Raw genomic sequence first — 16,488 nt, 5'->3', positions numbered from 1 at the left:
GGACTGACAAGTTTCCCCCCCAATTATGGGGAGAGAATCCTAGAGCCCCTCAGCTCACTGCAGTGCTAAGAGCCCTGCTCCCAGAAAAGCCTTAGCTCCTTCCCCAGTGGGTGTAGCAGCAGGGTGAACACAGTAACTCGAGCAGGGTTTGCCAGTGTGGCGGCTCACACTCACACCCGTCTAACCTCGGCTCAGACCCACTCTTTGGAACAATCTCACCCTTAACAAAAATCCTTCAAGAGACACCATTCCGAACCAACGCAGTTGCAGGGAGTTGTTGCTATAGTGTAGCCCAGCTCCGCCCTCCCTCATCTTATCAGGCGGTCACTCAGGCTAGGTCTACATTACAGGCTTCTTCTTGCACAAGAAGCTTTTTGCAGAAAACTTCTTGCACAAGAGTGCGTCCACACCGCAAAAGCACATCGAAAAAGCACTGCGCTTTTGCGCAAGAGAGCGTCCAGACTGCATGGACGCTCTCTCGAAAGGAAACTCTGATCACTATTTACAGAATGGCCACCAGGGCACCTGTGCTTTTTTCGATTGCCTCTTTTTGAAAAAAAAAAAAACCCTGTTCCCCATCCACACACGTCTTTTTGCACAAGAGCTCTTGTTCAAAAAGGAGTTATTTCTCGTAGAAAGAGGAATACCTACACCAGAAAAACCCCTCTGTTCTTTCATTTTACTTGTGCAAAAATACACTTGAGGTGTGAAGGCTGTTTTTGCACAAAAACTCTATAGTGTAGACCTAGCCTCAGACTGCAAACGCTTCAGGGTGGGCATATGAACTCATTTGACCAAGGAGTGTCTAGTTCATTGGTGGAATTGCACTAACAGTAACAAAGGTTCCACATTTTAAGACAGCTCCACGCTACCACACATCCTCCCACCCCAAGATCGGCATGTGAGGCCACCCACATACCAGGATTCCTGACAAAGGACATCTGCTTTCAGGCCTGGCTGTAGCAAAGCACATGGGTGAGCCTAGTCTTATTCCGCAAAGCCCTTTAGCGTGTGCACAAGCATTTTGCAGAATCAGAGCCACAGTCCTCTGTGATTATCAGCACTGTAACCACACAGGGACACAGGACAAAGAAATGTCTCTAAAAAGTCCACATTTTGGAGTTTATACAAGCACTGAGACAACCAAAATTGAGCGACATCTTGCTCCATGTCCCAGTTACCGCATCTCTGCCAATACAACCAAAACCAATTGGAAGAGGTGTCAAGGTTTGAATGGGCTGTAGATAATCCATCCACCTCAGAAATGGGTCCCTCGAGATCAGGGCTGAGGTAACACGGGGAAGGGGGAAGCTTACACAGCTGCATCTGTTCAGTGGATAAGATTAGGCCTTTGTTTGCCAGGATTGGCACTAACAGCTTCTTGAGTCAATGGGGAAAGTCTGCCATTGACCTCAACGGGCTTCCGATCAGGCCCAGAACTCACACAATCCCACTGTGTTAAGACCAACGGTTGAGCTATCGTTTCAGAATGGTTTACATTTGTCTTTCCCTTGTGTGACTCAACTAAGAGAACTTCTGTGATAGGACATTCCCCCTCCCCCGCCACCTTCCCCTCCCAATCTCTGCTAACGAGACACTGGTCTCCAACCCACATCCGATGTCTCCCCACACTTCTGAGTACTTCCCTCAGAAGGAACAGAAAAGGGGGGAAGGTCTCATGTATCATTCATAGGAACTCCCAGCTCCTTCACTCACTCCATGAAACCTCGGGCAAGCTGCTTAACCGGTCTCTGCCTCTGTTTCCCCACCTGTCCAAATGGGAGCAATGATGGTGGCCTACACCCCATGGGGAAGTGAGACATGGTCAAATAAGGAACATGTGTACAATGCTTAGACGGTGAAAGCACTAGGAGCATGCCAGGTATTCGCCGAGAGAATGTGGGGGAATCCAAGATTTAAAGTCATCCCGGAACAAATGATTTGGGGCACAAAAAACCCGACAGAATAAAATCAAGGACGTGAGCTGCGTTATCCGGAGAAAGCTGAGACCCCCCAGCATCTGGAATTCCCCAGTCACCTCCTTGTGTCCACACAGTAAGAACTGAGAGACTCAACACCCCAGCTTACTCCAGGGACCGGTAGTCACAGCAAATCAGCAAGCATCCGTGCAACAGAGTTAGTGCCAACTTCCCGTCAGCTGGGCAGAGTATCTGGAGCTGGCTGCACACACATTCCCCAGCTACACAAAACTTCACTTTCCCCACTGCGCCAGCCCCTTTACTGTATCAGAGGGTAAACAGGGAGCCTCGCCCTTTGGTGTTCTCTGGGCAGGCTTGACCTGTGCTCTGGGCATGGGGCACACAGGCAGGCAGACAGGGAAGCTAACATACAGGGAGAAGAGAAGACCCAGCCTCGAGTCCATGGAGTGGAGGAGGAGGGACAGCCCTAGTTACAGCACAGATCACACAGGGGAAGGCAGGGAGCTTTTCCCCCCTTGCTTGTCTGACATCTGCATCCCCTCCTTCCAGTGGGGTTGGTCCTGCTTTGAGCAGGGGGTTGGACTAGATGACCACCTGAGGTCTCTTCCAACCCTCATCTTCTATGATTCTGTGATCCTCAGCCTGCTGCCGCACCTCAGAAGCATCCCTCTCCTGCTTTCTCTGGCCAGGAGAGGAAGAAGCAACCAGTCCCTCTCTCCTCTCCCACCCCACTCGTGCCTTGGAGCTGCACTTAATTCCAGTCCCAACACCACCACGAACAATGGGACCAAACACACAGCTCCAAATTGCCACGCACGGCTGCTGCTTCCCCATTTCCCTTACGCCATATGCTGGGAGGTGGGGACCACCATTGGTGTACCTTTATGTTGGAACAGGGTGGCCTAGCACACACTTGCCAACACACCGGGACCAGCCCAATGCCCAGGACTGGGCCAGCATCCCCTCCCTTCATGCCTGCACTGTGGGTCTTGCCCGAGGATCCCAGCTATCTGAAGGTGCTGAAGTTGGCTCGTCTGAGGAGAACTGGATGGTGCAGGAGGCTGGCAGGAGGATACAGGGCCTTTCAGTTCTAGTTTCACCCCTCCAAAGTGGCCCTATTTGTAATGGCCAGAACCTGACGGTAGGGAAGGAAGGCACAGGGCAATGAAGCTCGTTCACAAGCATCTCCCACGGAGAGCAATGAACTCCATTAGAGGATGGACAGGAGTCGGGAGGACAGGCTGAAGGCCAAGAAGTAGGGATGTAAAATCCTGTTTAATTGGTTAAATGTGATGGTTAACTAGTTACCTGATTAAAGGGGGGACGGGCAGGAGGGCTGCTCCAGCCCAGCTGGGCTGACAGGCCTCCCTGCAAGACGTGGCCAGGCTGGAGCGGCCCCCACACTACAGGGAAGGGCTGCTCCAGGCTGGCCAGAGCAGCCTCTACTTGCGACACGCCTGGGCCCACCGGGGACAGGGACTGGTCGAACAGGTCTGGAGCGCCCCTGTCTGCGGCAGGCCCCGCCAGGTTGCAGCAGCCACAGCGGGCGGAGAGTTGTTCCAGCCCCCACTGGTTAACCTCTTACATCCCTACCAGGAAGCCCATAGGCAGAGCACTTGCACACACTTTTACACTAGTGGTTGCAGATGCAATGCCCACTGATCCAGAGCACAGAAATCCTCTTCTTCTTGGGGCACTAACACACCCAGAGCCTGCAGGGCAGGGGCGTGTAGGAGAAGCTCATGCAAAGTCAAGCTGAAAGCAAATTCTCCACGGCCTGTGTAATACTGCCTAGCTCCTGGAAGCAGGGTCATCCCGTCTCCTAGCTGGCTCGGCTCTAGGTCCGTTGCTGAGTGCCAAGTCTGCAGCTGGAGGCCCGTCCATTCGGCAGCCCCGCTGTGACTCAGAATCCCAGGAGAGGCCTGGGCAGAGTCCAGACCCCTGCACATTTTCCAGAGGACTTTAAGCCCCACCTAATGCACCCGTGACTTATTAACCCAGCAGACTGATAGAGACAGCATCAGGCAATAACCCAGAGTCAGTAGCTGGCAGGACTGGTGACAGCGGCTGCCACCTACACCCAGGGGCCTTGCTGTTCGCACGCCGGGTTTGGCTGCACACCACTGATTAAAGTCATCCATCCTAGGGTCTGAAACACACAAGCCACCCACAGTCCTGCAGGCTCATGCTGCTGTGGCTGAGTTGTAGGGCCATCACTTCATTGGTCAGAGCAGCTCTGTCCGCTGCCATTGGCTAAGCTCAGGACACCTTCCTGACCAATGTACTGATGCATCCAGGGCCTGGGCCAGCTCAGGACCCGCCTCTGCTAGCAGGACCCAGAACAGCATGTTCCTGGAAACTGGAGTCCTGAATCCTCCATCCATCCTATGGCAGATACGGCCCAACGGGCCAATCGCTTGCTGCACTTGTCTTTAGGATGGACCGTACTAAGCCATCTGGCCTGCTGCGTGCAGGCCTACTTGGCCAGCCACTCACCGTCACAGACCTTTGGAAACTCCCGCTCGTTCCCCTGCTCTTTGCTGGCAGGTGCCAGTCATGCACTAAGCATGTAGGCAAGTTCTGAGGAGTTTCCAGCAGCTCTTTGCTTGGCTCTTGTGCCCTCGCAGCATGAGGAGTGGGTGAAAGCAGGGCTGAGGGAGGTAAGCCCCCGGCCCCGCCCCTTCTGCCCAAGCCCCGCCCCCACAGGAGATGAGCCCACCCCCCTGCTCAGAGCACCAGGGGAAGGTGGGGTGGCTCACGGCCCCAGTCCCCCCCCAGTCCCAAAGCACAGGGAGGGCAGGCACTCGGGGGCAGCAACACTCCAGCCCGCATTACACCTACAGCAGGCGTTCTGCGGGGCAGGGAGGGGAGGGATGTGGGGGGGGGCCAGGTTGGCAGTTTGGGAAGGCAGAGCCTTCCCCTGCCTATTATACCCGCCACCCCTGCCTAGCAGGGAAGCGAAGGATACACCCTATGCAGAGACAGCCTGGTGAAGAGGCTGGGATGCTGTCTAAAGAGGTTGCCCTCCCCAGCAACACTGCCCTCTTGCTCTAGTCCCCGTCCATGCCCTTCCCTCTGCCGAGTAGAGCCTGCCCCTCTGCAGCCAACAGGCCTCTTGGGCAAATGCTTGGATCCATGCTGCCTGGCTTTGCTGCACTAACAGCACCAGGGTGGATTATCTGGGGGACACGCGGCTGCAGGTGTGGAAAGGGGCTAAAGGTGTATTAGTGTAAGTGGAGGTACCGCCAGGCGAACATCAAGGTCTAGCCAAACGAAAGCAGCCCACTGGCCCTGGGGTGAGAAGAGGGAGAAATTCAGCAGCTTTATCCTTGAGGTGGATAAAATTAGGGGGGGTTAGTTGGGAGGGTTGGGGGGACTATTGGCTTTTTCCCCTTTACTTACCAACACTTGGCACACGAAGACAGTATAATGGCATTGCACAAGAGGGTTCTTCTAGCGCAAGAGCCTCTTCCGCAAAATGGCAGTTCATTAGGTATGCAAATGAGGCTCAGCGATATTCCACGCTTAGCCTCGTTTGCATATCTCTGGCACAAGATCGTGCCAGTGTAGACATAGGGCCAAAGAGAACTGGCTGAGCAAGTCATCATCACAGGCACAGCTACAGAGAAGAGAAAGGTCAGGCACCATGCAGGGAGGAGGGAGAGTACGTTAATTGCATTTCTAAGGGGATTTATGACTAGGGTTGTGCATAGGTAACCGGTTAGCTAGTTACTGGTAAGTATCACTCGTAATGGTGATGCTTCTGCCCCGCACAAGCCTGTTGACTCCCAGACCATGATGCAGTGCAGGCTGAAGGCTGGGAGCTCTCCCCACCCTCCTGTGTCTAGATCCTGCCCACAGCATGGGGCTCCTGGACCACCCCTGTTTTATTAGTTACATAAGAACATAAGAACAGCCGTACTGGGTCAGACCAAAGGCTAGGACTATAATAGAGTTTAAAGAGAAGCTAGATAATTTCATGGAGGTTAGGTCCATAAAAGGCTATTAGCCAGGGGATAAAATGGTGTCCTTGGCCTCTGTTTGTCAGAGGCTTGAGAAGGATGGCAGGAGACAAATCACTTGATCATTGTCTTCGGTCCACCCTCTCTAGGGCATCTGGTGTTGGCCACTGTCGGCAGACAGGATACTGGGCTAGATGGACCTTTGGTCTGACCCAGTACGGCCGTTCTTATGTTCTTATCCGCCCTCTCCACACCACTCATGATTTTATATACCTCTATCATATCCCCCACCCTCAGTCTCCTCTTTTCTAAACTGAAAAGTCCCAGTCGTTTTACCCTCTCTTCATATGGGACCCGTTCCAAACACCTAATCATTTTAGTTGCCCTTTTCTGAACCCTTTCCAAGGCCAAAATATCTTTTTTGAGGTGAGGAGACCACGTCAGTACACAGTATTCAAGATGTGGGCGTACCATAGTTTTATACAGGGGCAGCAAGATACTCTGTGTCTTATTTTCTATCCCTTTCTTAATAATTCCTAGCATCCTATTTGCCTTTTTAACCGCCGCTGCACACTGTGTGGAAGTTTTCAGAGAACTATCCATGATAACTCCAAGATCTCTTTCCTGATTTGTCATAGCCAAATTAGCCCCCAACATACTGTACCTATAGCCAGGGTTATTTTTCTTGATGGTTAAACTTAACGTTTAACCAGTTAACTAATTAAACGGGATTTTACATCCCTAATTGGGATGGAATGTTGTACCATCTCATCAGGACTCTATGTTCGGGGGAGCAGCAGGGAGAACTAAATGTTCTGATTTCTTTGTTTAAAGAGAAGGCCTCCTTAGGAATCCAAAATGTTCCAGCTACACTCCCTGGGAGTACAGAATTGCCTCCAGGGGAGTTTATAGTGAGTCTGATGGGTGGGATTTTTCAAAAGCCCTTGTGGAACACAAGCCCTTGGAGATAGGCCCTCAGACACCATGAGGGCAATATTAGAACCTACAAAATAAATGCTTTGGAAAATCCCATGCTGAAGGGTCCAGGTAACATTTTCAAGAGCACCAAAGGGACTTAGGAGATGGAATCCCACTGCCTTTCATTAAGACGCTGCCTCCCAAAATGACTACGTCACTTTGAAAACTGGACTTTGTCTCCTGAGTCATTTAGGAGCCCTTGAAAATTTTACCCTCAGCTTGCAAGAGCTGGAGGTCCCACAAACACACATTCAATATCCCTGCAGGTGTGACTCAGCTTCCTGAGAAGATAAACAGCATCCCACATAGTTTAAGGGATCAGAATCTTTTGAACAAATGTTAAAACCAAGATCATTTCTGCACTGTTTTCGAGGATGTGGGAATTCCACAGTCTCCCATTCTGCAGGAGCATAAGGAGGGCTGATTCTGGTTTAGAAGCGTCTAAAGGTAACTTTTATAGGAGGATGAAATTCTCTCCCCGCATCCTCCCCCCTCCCCCCGCCTCCTTTTAAAGAAATAAAGGGAGCGGTTTTATTGTTCTTTCTCATTAATGCCATTAAAGCCACTATTATCTCATCTATGTTATCAGCTTGGCCACGCACCAGCAATACATAACACCTGACAACAGAAAGAAAGGTAACACCTGATACAATAGTTTATTCACAAGAGTAATGGCTTATTCATGAAGCATTATATTAGGTATTAACTTGTCTGCCCATGCTACTTCTCCAGTGAGTGACCATCAGAAGAGCTGATCCTGCATTTAAAAATTTCCCTAGATGGATGTTATTGGCACAAAGATTTTTGCAATGGGAATCAGAGGAATGTTTTTAAAAAACAAAACATGAACACTAAACTAGTTTGCCAGAATTTTAACTCAATATCAGGACAGACCCAAGCATCCCTGGTGTAAAAAACACTGTTGAATTTGGCGCTCTAAATAACTGCAGCAGTAACTTTCAATGTTCACCCTGCCTCTTCTATTATCTGTGCCTAGGCATTTCATAGCCATTTAATACTCAAATAACTTTTTATCTGCATTAAGAAACACATTATAAGACTCAAGTTTCCAGAGGCATTGGCCCTCAGAAATTCTACTGCACTCAGTGGGAGCTGCATACTCCACTTGGAATTAGGGTTGCCAGATGGTTGAAACAAAAATACCGAACATGTCCCCCTCCCCCCCCCACACACACACACACACAAAAACCGGGGGAAAAATTCTGTTGAAGGGGAAAAAAAGGGGAGGGGAGGAGACCAAAGTTGTTGAACAAAAAACAAACAAAAAAAACAGCATTAAAACAGCATGTCCTCTTTAAGAGTTAGTGCAGGGATAGGAAATGGGGAGCAGTTGAGCACTAAGACCCAGGAGAAAGCATTGCTTCCCCTAGGGTTTTGGCCAGCAGCCATTTTGTGCTGGCAGCCTTGAGGAACCAGCTAAGCATGGGGGCTGGAGTTGGGGGGTGTTGGGAGCTGGGAGGAGGCCAGGCGCTGAGTGTTTGTAGGGTTGCCAGATGCCCGGCATTTTCGCCTCCGGGCCGGGGAAAAATTCAGAAAATAACGGACATCTCAGGTGTCCGGTATTCTCTGAAATTTTTTTTTACCGGACAGAAGGCGAAAATACCGGACTGTCCGGGTGAATACCAGACACCTGGTAACCCTACGAAGTTGGAGTGGGGGAAATATTATTAATTGGGCCTCCAGTGCCCTGCACATCCTTGGAATCAGCAGTCTCTGCAGAACACTTGCTGTCGCAGTTTTACAAAGAACATGCTTGGTTGATGAATTCCGGGAGAGAGGCCTAAGCCAAAACACTCAACCTCATCCCCTACCCCACGCCCCCAAAACTTTGGGAAATTCTGATCTAGGATCCCACACACATAGGGTATGTCTACACTAGCCCCCTAGTTTGAAGTAGGGAGGCTAATGCAGGCATTCAAACTTGCAAATGAAGCCCGGGATTTAAATATCCAGGGCTTTATTTGCATGTTCCCGTCCGGTCGCCATTTTGAAATTCCACTAGCCCGAAGTAACTCCCCACGGCTACACGCGGCAGTGAAACGGTAATTCGAACTAAGTCCTTAGTTCAAATTGATTGTTACTCCTCCTGGAATGAGGAGCTCAGTTCATCCCCAACTTTAAAAAAGCCCAAGGATGCCATAGGAGCCTGCATGTTGTTGTTATTAATGCCTTCTCATCACTCAACTATGCACTACACTGCAAATGTCTTTAGAACATAAACGCCTCAGGAGAAAGAGCTGTGCTGTTTGTCCAATACCATGCTCACTGACAGCACTGTATGTACAGAGACAAGGTGGGTGAGGTAGTATCTGTTATTGGACCAACTTCTGTTCTAGTAGGATGAGAAAGGCTAATTGGTTACCCGGTTAACCTGGAAGCATCACCCTAAACGGGTAATGTTTACCGGTTCTGGTTAACTAGGATCGGGGATGAGAGGGTGGGCTGAAGCAGCTTCCGCTTACCCTGGGCAAAGGGCTGCTCCAGCATTGCAGGGGGCCTGCCATGAACAGGACTGCTCTTGTCTGGAACAGCGCTTGTCCATGGTGGACCCAGGTGACATGCAGGCAGGGACTGCTCCAGCTGGGAACAGCTCCAGCCCCAGTGCGGGGATGGGGCAATCCAGCCAGGTTGGAGCAGTCCCCAGCCTGAGATCCCTCTTTAGTCAGTTAACCAGTTAAAAAATAGGCAAACCTAACATTTAACTGGTTAACTAACTAACTAGGATTTCACATCCCTAGGCTATAGATGGTGAGACCTCCCGGGATGTTGGTTTGTTTCTTGCATTTACTCAGGAAGTAGATGTTGCTGTTAAGTTTTGCTTCCTTTTTGTTCCTGGTGTGGCATTTGCATTTCAGACAGCTACCTTCAATATCTTCCATTGTTGTATGCAGGGGTGTTGCTGCCGGAAGTTGCTCCAGTACAATATAGAGCTTCACCCACTTTATCTTTCTAATACCATGGGACCGACACGCTTACAACTACATTGTACAGCACTATCAGTAGTAATGAAAGTCTGCTAGGACCCAAATTAAACTCCTTTTGCCTGTCTGCAAACGTGTAAATATTTGTACAAGTGGAACAACCCTTAGCTCACAATAAATCTAGGTTCTTCAGCACAGCACTGACCTCTACCCTACTGGTACCTGAAGCAGTAGTAGGTTATCTGCAGACCAGCAACTAGGGAGGAAAACTACGTGTGTGGAGTATTAAGTATGTTTTGCAAAGCAGGAAATACATGTTTCAGTGAAATTTTTTTATCCTTTCATTTACCCTAAAAACAACAATAAAACCCCAACCTCACTCTTTCCCCTACAAAAAAAAGACTGGTTCTACAATAAACCTGCATGCAAACTAGCCTGCCTCTGGGAGGATTGTGACAAACACACAGGTGTGCTTAGCGCAACACTACAAAGCAACCCGACAATGACAAACCAGTTTGTGCATGTGCAAGTGAAATGGGGAGGGAAGATGACAGTTAAAGAGAAACAGAGTTTAGATACCACATTAGAAACTACAGTGTGGAGCAAGGGGAGAAATCATTAATAAAATGAATTAAGCACGTTTTTTGGACCGTGCTAAGATCAGGGACTATTATAAGGCTGGTATTGGGGATGCCTCCCAAATCTCAGAGGAAGGAACCCGCTGCAGAAATATCAGCTCCAATGGGTTTTGGGTCCAAGTGGGGCAACTCAGAGAAAGGCCCAGCAAAGAGTCTGAATTAGCAGCCAAGAAGCAGGGGTAACGCCTGGCGGCTCCTTGCTGTCTTTTGAATTCTTGTCTTCCAGCGTGCACTCCTCACTCCTCTCTCATGTAATCGAATCGCTACCTAGATACCAGAGAATCCACAGACATCTGAAACCTCGGGATAAATAGGTAGGCAATACACAGGGCGCCATAAGGTTTCACCTCTCCAGAGCTCAGAATGAGAGGGAGATCAGCATTTAGTCACATCTGAGCACAGGACACAGACACAATTACTGCCAGCGATTCCATGTCCCAACAGATATTGGGGCAAGCTGATGGAGCAGGTACCGCTGCTAAGCCAAGCAAAGCAGGGAGTGTGAGAGAGCTGGGGGGAGGGGGAGAAATGGGAGAGGAAAAGACCTTGCAAGGAGCTGGAGGCAGAACGGAATCAGTTCCATACAGGACACAGTCCCAGGTAAAGACAGGCCATCAAAGCAGCCCTCTGAAGCTGGTGACACAAGGAGCAAATCCTCTATAAAATCACCAAGTCCTCAGATCCCAGCAGCTAAGGGCAAGAGCACCAATGCCAGGCCCCCCCCCCCCCAAGCCCTGGGGAACGTTCAAATTCTGCTCCCTGCCGACAGAACTGCTTCACCCCTTCTGAAAAACAGGGACTCCCCTGCCATTGGCCCCTATAGGACTGTCCCTCTGCTCAGCACTGAGAGCACCTGGCCTCCAGACTCCCCATCCTCTCCCTGTGTGCTTTCACGCAGGCCCCTCGCTGACCTTCGAGCCCGGAAGCAGGGGATCTGGGGGAGGGGAAGGGGCAGAAGGGTGGGGTAGGCGCCCAAGGGGTTCCCTAACGCTGTTGTAGGGATGGGCTGAGGAGCGTTACTGTGTAAACTCTTTCCAGGTGGCTTAGTGACCTCAGTTTCGGTAAGTCCATTTCAGGTGAGACTTTGTGCCGCTCCCACTGCACGTACCACACGCTGTCCACACGCGAGTACACCGAGCCGCACACGGTATGCATGAAGCAGGCATGTGCACCGAGTACATCATACTTGCAGACATGCATGTGACAGACAGACAGACAGACAGACAGACAGACAGACAGACAGACACACACACCTTCTTATTTACCTGGATAAAGGACCCAGCAGAAAGGCAAGCAGATTTCTTTGGCTGGCTTGTCGGAAGCTCTGAGGCCAGCGCAGTGGCTGCAAAGCTATGAGGCAAGTTTCCTTTAGAGCCACCCCCGATCCTTCTGATCACCGACAGAGGCAGGCTGAGGCCTGAACAAGCCCAGACAAGCCCAAGCGAAGCCACTTCCTAATCCTGCTGGTTAGAGAGGAGAGAGAAAGAGACTGATCAGTCTTAAGTGCCCTGAAGCTGGGTACCGCAGGCGGCCTGTCACGCTACCAGGAGCACACAGCCTGCGGACAGAGGCAGGTATAGATCACTCAGGTGAGTTGCCCCAGTGCAGAATTTGATCCACTGTGTTGAAAGACACCGGTGACAAGAAGAATGCCGGGGTTTCTCCTGGAAAAGGAGCGTAACCCACAAACTGTGCACTCACGTTGGAGGCTTTAGTAACTAGAAAGAGCCAACTGCCAAGACATACTGCAGCAATGACATCACCAAACCAACCATGCAGGGAAGCCGGGTTTCAGGCACGCACGTGAGCGACCGATCCCTCCGGCAGGTTCCACCGGATTCCCTCCTCCTGCCCTCTCCAGTTCTTGCCCACCCAGCCAGCACCGTTCTGTTCTTCTCACACTAGCTGTGCTCCAAGAGGGAAGAGGTCGAGAGAAGACACTTCGGAGCTGAGCACCCTGCTCCTCATTCATTGCAGCACACCCGGCTAATTAATAAAGAACCCATCAGACACACAGCTGCAGTAGCTTCCCCTCTGCTGTCTCACAAGGCCAATATTTCCCATCCCCCCTTCCCCTATCAGGGGATGGTCACATTTATTTTTATGTATTGACAAGGCTGCTAAGCTGGATTCTGCTCTCAGGTGAGTGCAACTCCAGAGACTTCAACTGAGTTACTTGGCTTTTGCACAGCTGTGTAACAGAACACAGGGACAGGCCCCTCAAATCCAGCCATCTATACTAAATGACAACTATGTCAAAAACACCCAACGTTGTGATTCTTAGGCAGCAAGGAATAAAAAATTCCCACTGACACGGCCAGAGGTCACAAAGATCATCCGAACTTGCTTGTACACTAACCCTTCTTGCAGCTGCTCTCTCTGCTCTTTCCCTATGACTTGCAAAGAGACGGAGTGGCTCAGAGCCAGTCCTGGCTATAGGTATCTAGGTTGTAATGACATTAAGACACTGATCATTAAAAAAAAAGAAACCTTTAAACATCATAAAGGGGACACCTGCAGCGCTGTGTGCGCCTGGCCATGGAAGGTACCTTCCAATGCCTCACTAGTGAATAAGAACTTCTGTGCACAGTCATCTGATTTGCCAAAATGGAGAGAATTTGGAAGCCTCTGCTATCAGTAGGCTACTCTGCCCTGAAGTTCTAGCATAGTTTGCTGGTGAAGCTGCTGTATGACACATTCCTTCCCAGCGACCGCAGAAAGGTTAAAGCACAGGCACCAGTCTCGGTAGGAACCAGAGACCGAAACCCTGGACTATCTAGCGCTAAGGCCAGGATTCAAGGGAAGCTGTTTGCCAAAGGGCTGTATCACTTACTTGCTTTGCGCTGCTTGCCTGGCAGCCTGGGAAAGCCGGCGGGGAAGGAGAGCGGCGAGGAGAGCCCCGGAGAAAGTTGCGTGCTGCAGTGCCTTTTGATCACAATGACATTGTTCGGGATCTCTGGCAGCTCAAACTGCACAGCTCAGCAGAGTCCCTCAGTGCCGCAACACAGCCTGCAGGAGCGCCGCAGCTCAGCATGTGCTGGGACTTTTAAAGGGGAATGCCACCTCGTGGGGAGAGTGCTAGTGCGTGCATGCGCGTGGGGGAAAGGTAGCCTGAGATTCATCATGCTCAGGACATCCAGGGCAAAGGGCTGGGAGGGCGAAGGGTGTGGGACCCACCCCCGCTTCCCCAGGCCAGAGATAAGGAGTGATGTGGGGAGCCGAAGGCAGGGGAACCAAGTGCCGTTTCCAAGCGTGTGAATTTCAGGCTTGTTCCAGTTTTAGAAGGGCTACAAAAATTGCAAGCAAATGATTCCTCTCCGGGTTTGCAATGTGAGGGCTTGAGCCTACCCTGATCTTTCCCTTTACTAGCTGGGGTTTCACACTTTTCTTCTCATGACCCACTATTGATGCTACCACCCAACACAATTTGACTAGAGTGTGGGCTCCAGGGCGGGGCTGAGGAGGAGCGTTGGGGTATAAGAGGAAGCTCTGGCTTGGGGGGGGGGGGGTCAGGTCTGAGGCAGGAGGGGCTTACCTTGAGTGGCTGCTGGTCAGTGGTGCAGCAGGGGCGCTAAGGCAGGTTTCCTGCCTCTGCTGGCACCGCAGACCATGCTGCGCCCCAGAAGCAGCCAGCAGCAGGTTCGCAGCCAGTGGGAGTGCGGAGTTAATGTTCGGAGTAGGGCCCATGCATAGAGCCCTGTATTCTTCCCCTCCATACACACACCAAGCAGCCGGGCCTGTTGCCGGCAGCTTCTGGGGCTCTGCACAGTCTGCAGTGCCAGGACAGGCATTAGCACCCCCACTGGTCACCTGATCCCCCTGCAGCAAGGTGACCCGGTGCCTGACATTCCACCACCTAGTACTAGGTCGTGACCCGTAGTATGAAAACCACTGGTATAGATCACGGAGTCAGTGCACAGAGAGTCTCATGGGAGACGTTTTGTAGGTAGACAGGACATAGTAGGAGATATACAATAGAGGCAGTCCAGCACTGGCCTCTCACCGATTAGGGATCCTCCATCTCTAACATTTACAATTCCCCTTGCAAGAACAGACTTATAAAATGACCGTTAAGCTATGAAGAGCCCCATCATGGAAACAGTTAATCTCAGGAACTAGCATTTCCCTTCTTTCCCCCAATGCAGACAGGCACGACTCCATGGGCTCAATAAAAAAGAAACCTCCTCCCATAGAGCTGCCCCTTCCCACTGCAAACCCTGGCACAGCGGAGAATCTTTGCAGTTGCGGGGGCTGATCCCAATATTTTCCACCTCCCCGTGCCTCACTCTCAGAACTGCAGCTTGTCCTACTGTGAGTTTCATAGAGGCAGCTTATACTGAAGATCACACACACATACACCCAAAGGTTTGCATTTTCTCAGCACTGAAAGATTGAAAGTTGGCCCCAGAGGGATCTCTGCAGCTTGCTGGGAGTTGAGCCTAAGGGAGGGGGGTATTTTGATATAATTGGAGGAAACGTATTTTAAAATCCCCACTTTAAAAACAAACCCTACAACATTAGCTCAACTTCCGCTAAATCCTCTAAAATAGATCCATAATGTGCTAAAGACTAAGCTGCCAAAAAAAAAATCAGAACAAAATCCATCAGCTGGAAGTCCCCTATTTATTATAAACATGGAACAAGCCATCAAGAAGTGCATATGAAAAGAAAGCACAGTCTGCAATCACAAGATCTAGGATATTTATCCAGTTCGTTACAGTGACACAGGCTCCAGTAAAGAGAAGAATGCAGAACAGAGAGAGACATGCGCACACACAGTCTATAAATACCACCAAGGTAACAGCCTAAAGGAAAGAAGGGAATTATTCAGATTCTCCGAAGAGAGCAGAACAAGCAATAATGGATGAAGTGAAGGAAGGAGAACTTTCGCTAGACATTAGGAATATATTAAAATTCAGAGCAATTGGGCAGCCTGACAGACTCTTCAAGGACATGGAGGTACCGTGATGGAAGCCAGTGAAATACAGAATAGAAGTGGCCACATGGAATAATTATATCGTCTGTTATTCCTGGGAAGCCCACCTTGATTTGCGAGAGGTACCATGAGCACCGCCAGAGGCAGAATTTGGCACAATGCAACCAATGAAGATGTACAAAATTCCAGGGGACTCAGAGCAAGTGGAGCAAGAGACCTGATCTTGCCTGGTCCAAATCCTGGATGCTAGGATTTAGTGTCACACCCTCGGCTTCTATTATGGATAGTTGCTTTAGGAGTTGGGTACCTATTAGGGCTGGTCAATACTTTTCCATGAAAACTTTTTCTCAGATGCAAAAATGGGGTTTTTGACATATTAATTTTTTTCAGGTAAAATGTCCACTGTCCTCAAAAAGTTTCTTTATTAGAAGAAAAGTTTTTTGGGAAATGTTTTCAGTTGCTGAAAATATTTTGACTTGATTTTCGGGGTGTTTTTTTGAACAGACTAAGTTCTTCAGTAGGGACAATCTGACATACCAACCACCCCCACCTTTTCCCAATCAGCTGTAGTGCATCAATGAAGGAGAGAAGAAACACACACACACACACTTAGGGTATGTCTACACTACCCTCCTAGTTCGAACTAGGAGGGTAATGTATGCATACCGCACTTGCTAATGAAGCCCGGGATTTGAATTTCCCGGGCTTCATTAGCATAAGCGGGGAGCCGCCATTTTTAAATCCCCGCTGCTTCGAACCCCGTGCAGCGCGGCTACACGGGGCTCGAACTAGGTAGTTCGGACTAGGTGCCTATTCCGAACTACTGTTACTCCTCGTGAAACGAGGTGTACCGGTAGTTCGGAATAGGCACCCTAGTCCGAACTACCTAGTTCGAGCCCCATGTAGCCGCGCTGCACGGGGTTCGAAGCAGCGGGGATTTAAAAATGGCGGCTCCCCGCTTATGCTAATGAAGCCCGGGAAATTCAAATCCCGGGCTTCATTAGCAAGTGCGGTATGCATACATTACCCCGCTAGTTCGAACTAGCGGGGTAGTGTAGACATACCCATAGTTAGTAGTGACTTCACATATAA

General features: G+C 50.2%; 1 long non-coding RNA gene across 1 annotated transcript in view; it reads right to left on the bottom strand.

The window, feature by feature from the left end:
• LOC112546414 (uncharacterized) overlaps nt 1-14,129 on the bottom strand; it is a 37,171-nt gene extending 23,042 nt beyond the window's left edge. Inside the window, exons 1-2 of the long non-coding RNA XR_012897278.1 lie at nt 13,294-14,129; nt 11,726-11,923 (exon numbers count right to left, since the gene is read on the bottom strand). This is a non-coding gene — a long non-coding RNA (uncharacterized LOC112546414). The remainder of the gene's footprint in view (nt 1-11,725; nt 11,924-13,293) is intronic.
• Nucleotides 14,130-16,488: the final 2,359 nt, after the last annotated feature.

Source organism: Pelodiscus sinensis, chromosome 23, assembly GCF_049634645.1.
Source record: "Pelodiscus sinensis isolate JC-2024 chromosome 23, ASM4963464v1, whole genome shotgun sequence".
Lineage (NCBI taxonomy): Eukaryota > Metazoa > Chordata > Testudines > Trionychidae > Pelodiscus > Pelodiscus sinensis.
Note: the sequence above shows the minus strand (reverse complement) of the source record. Positions and strands in the feature narration are given on the sequence as shown.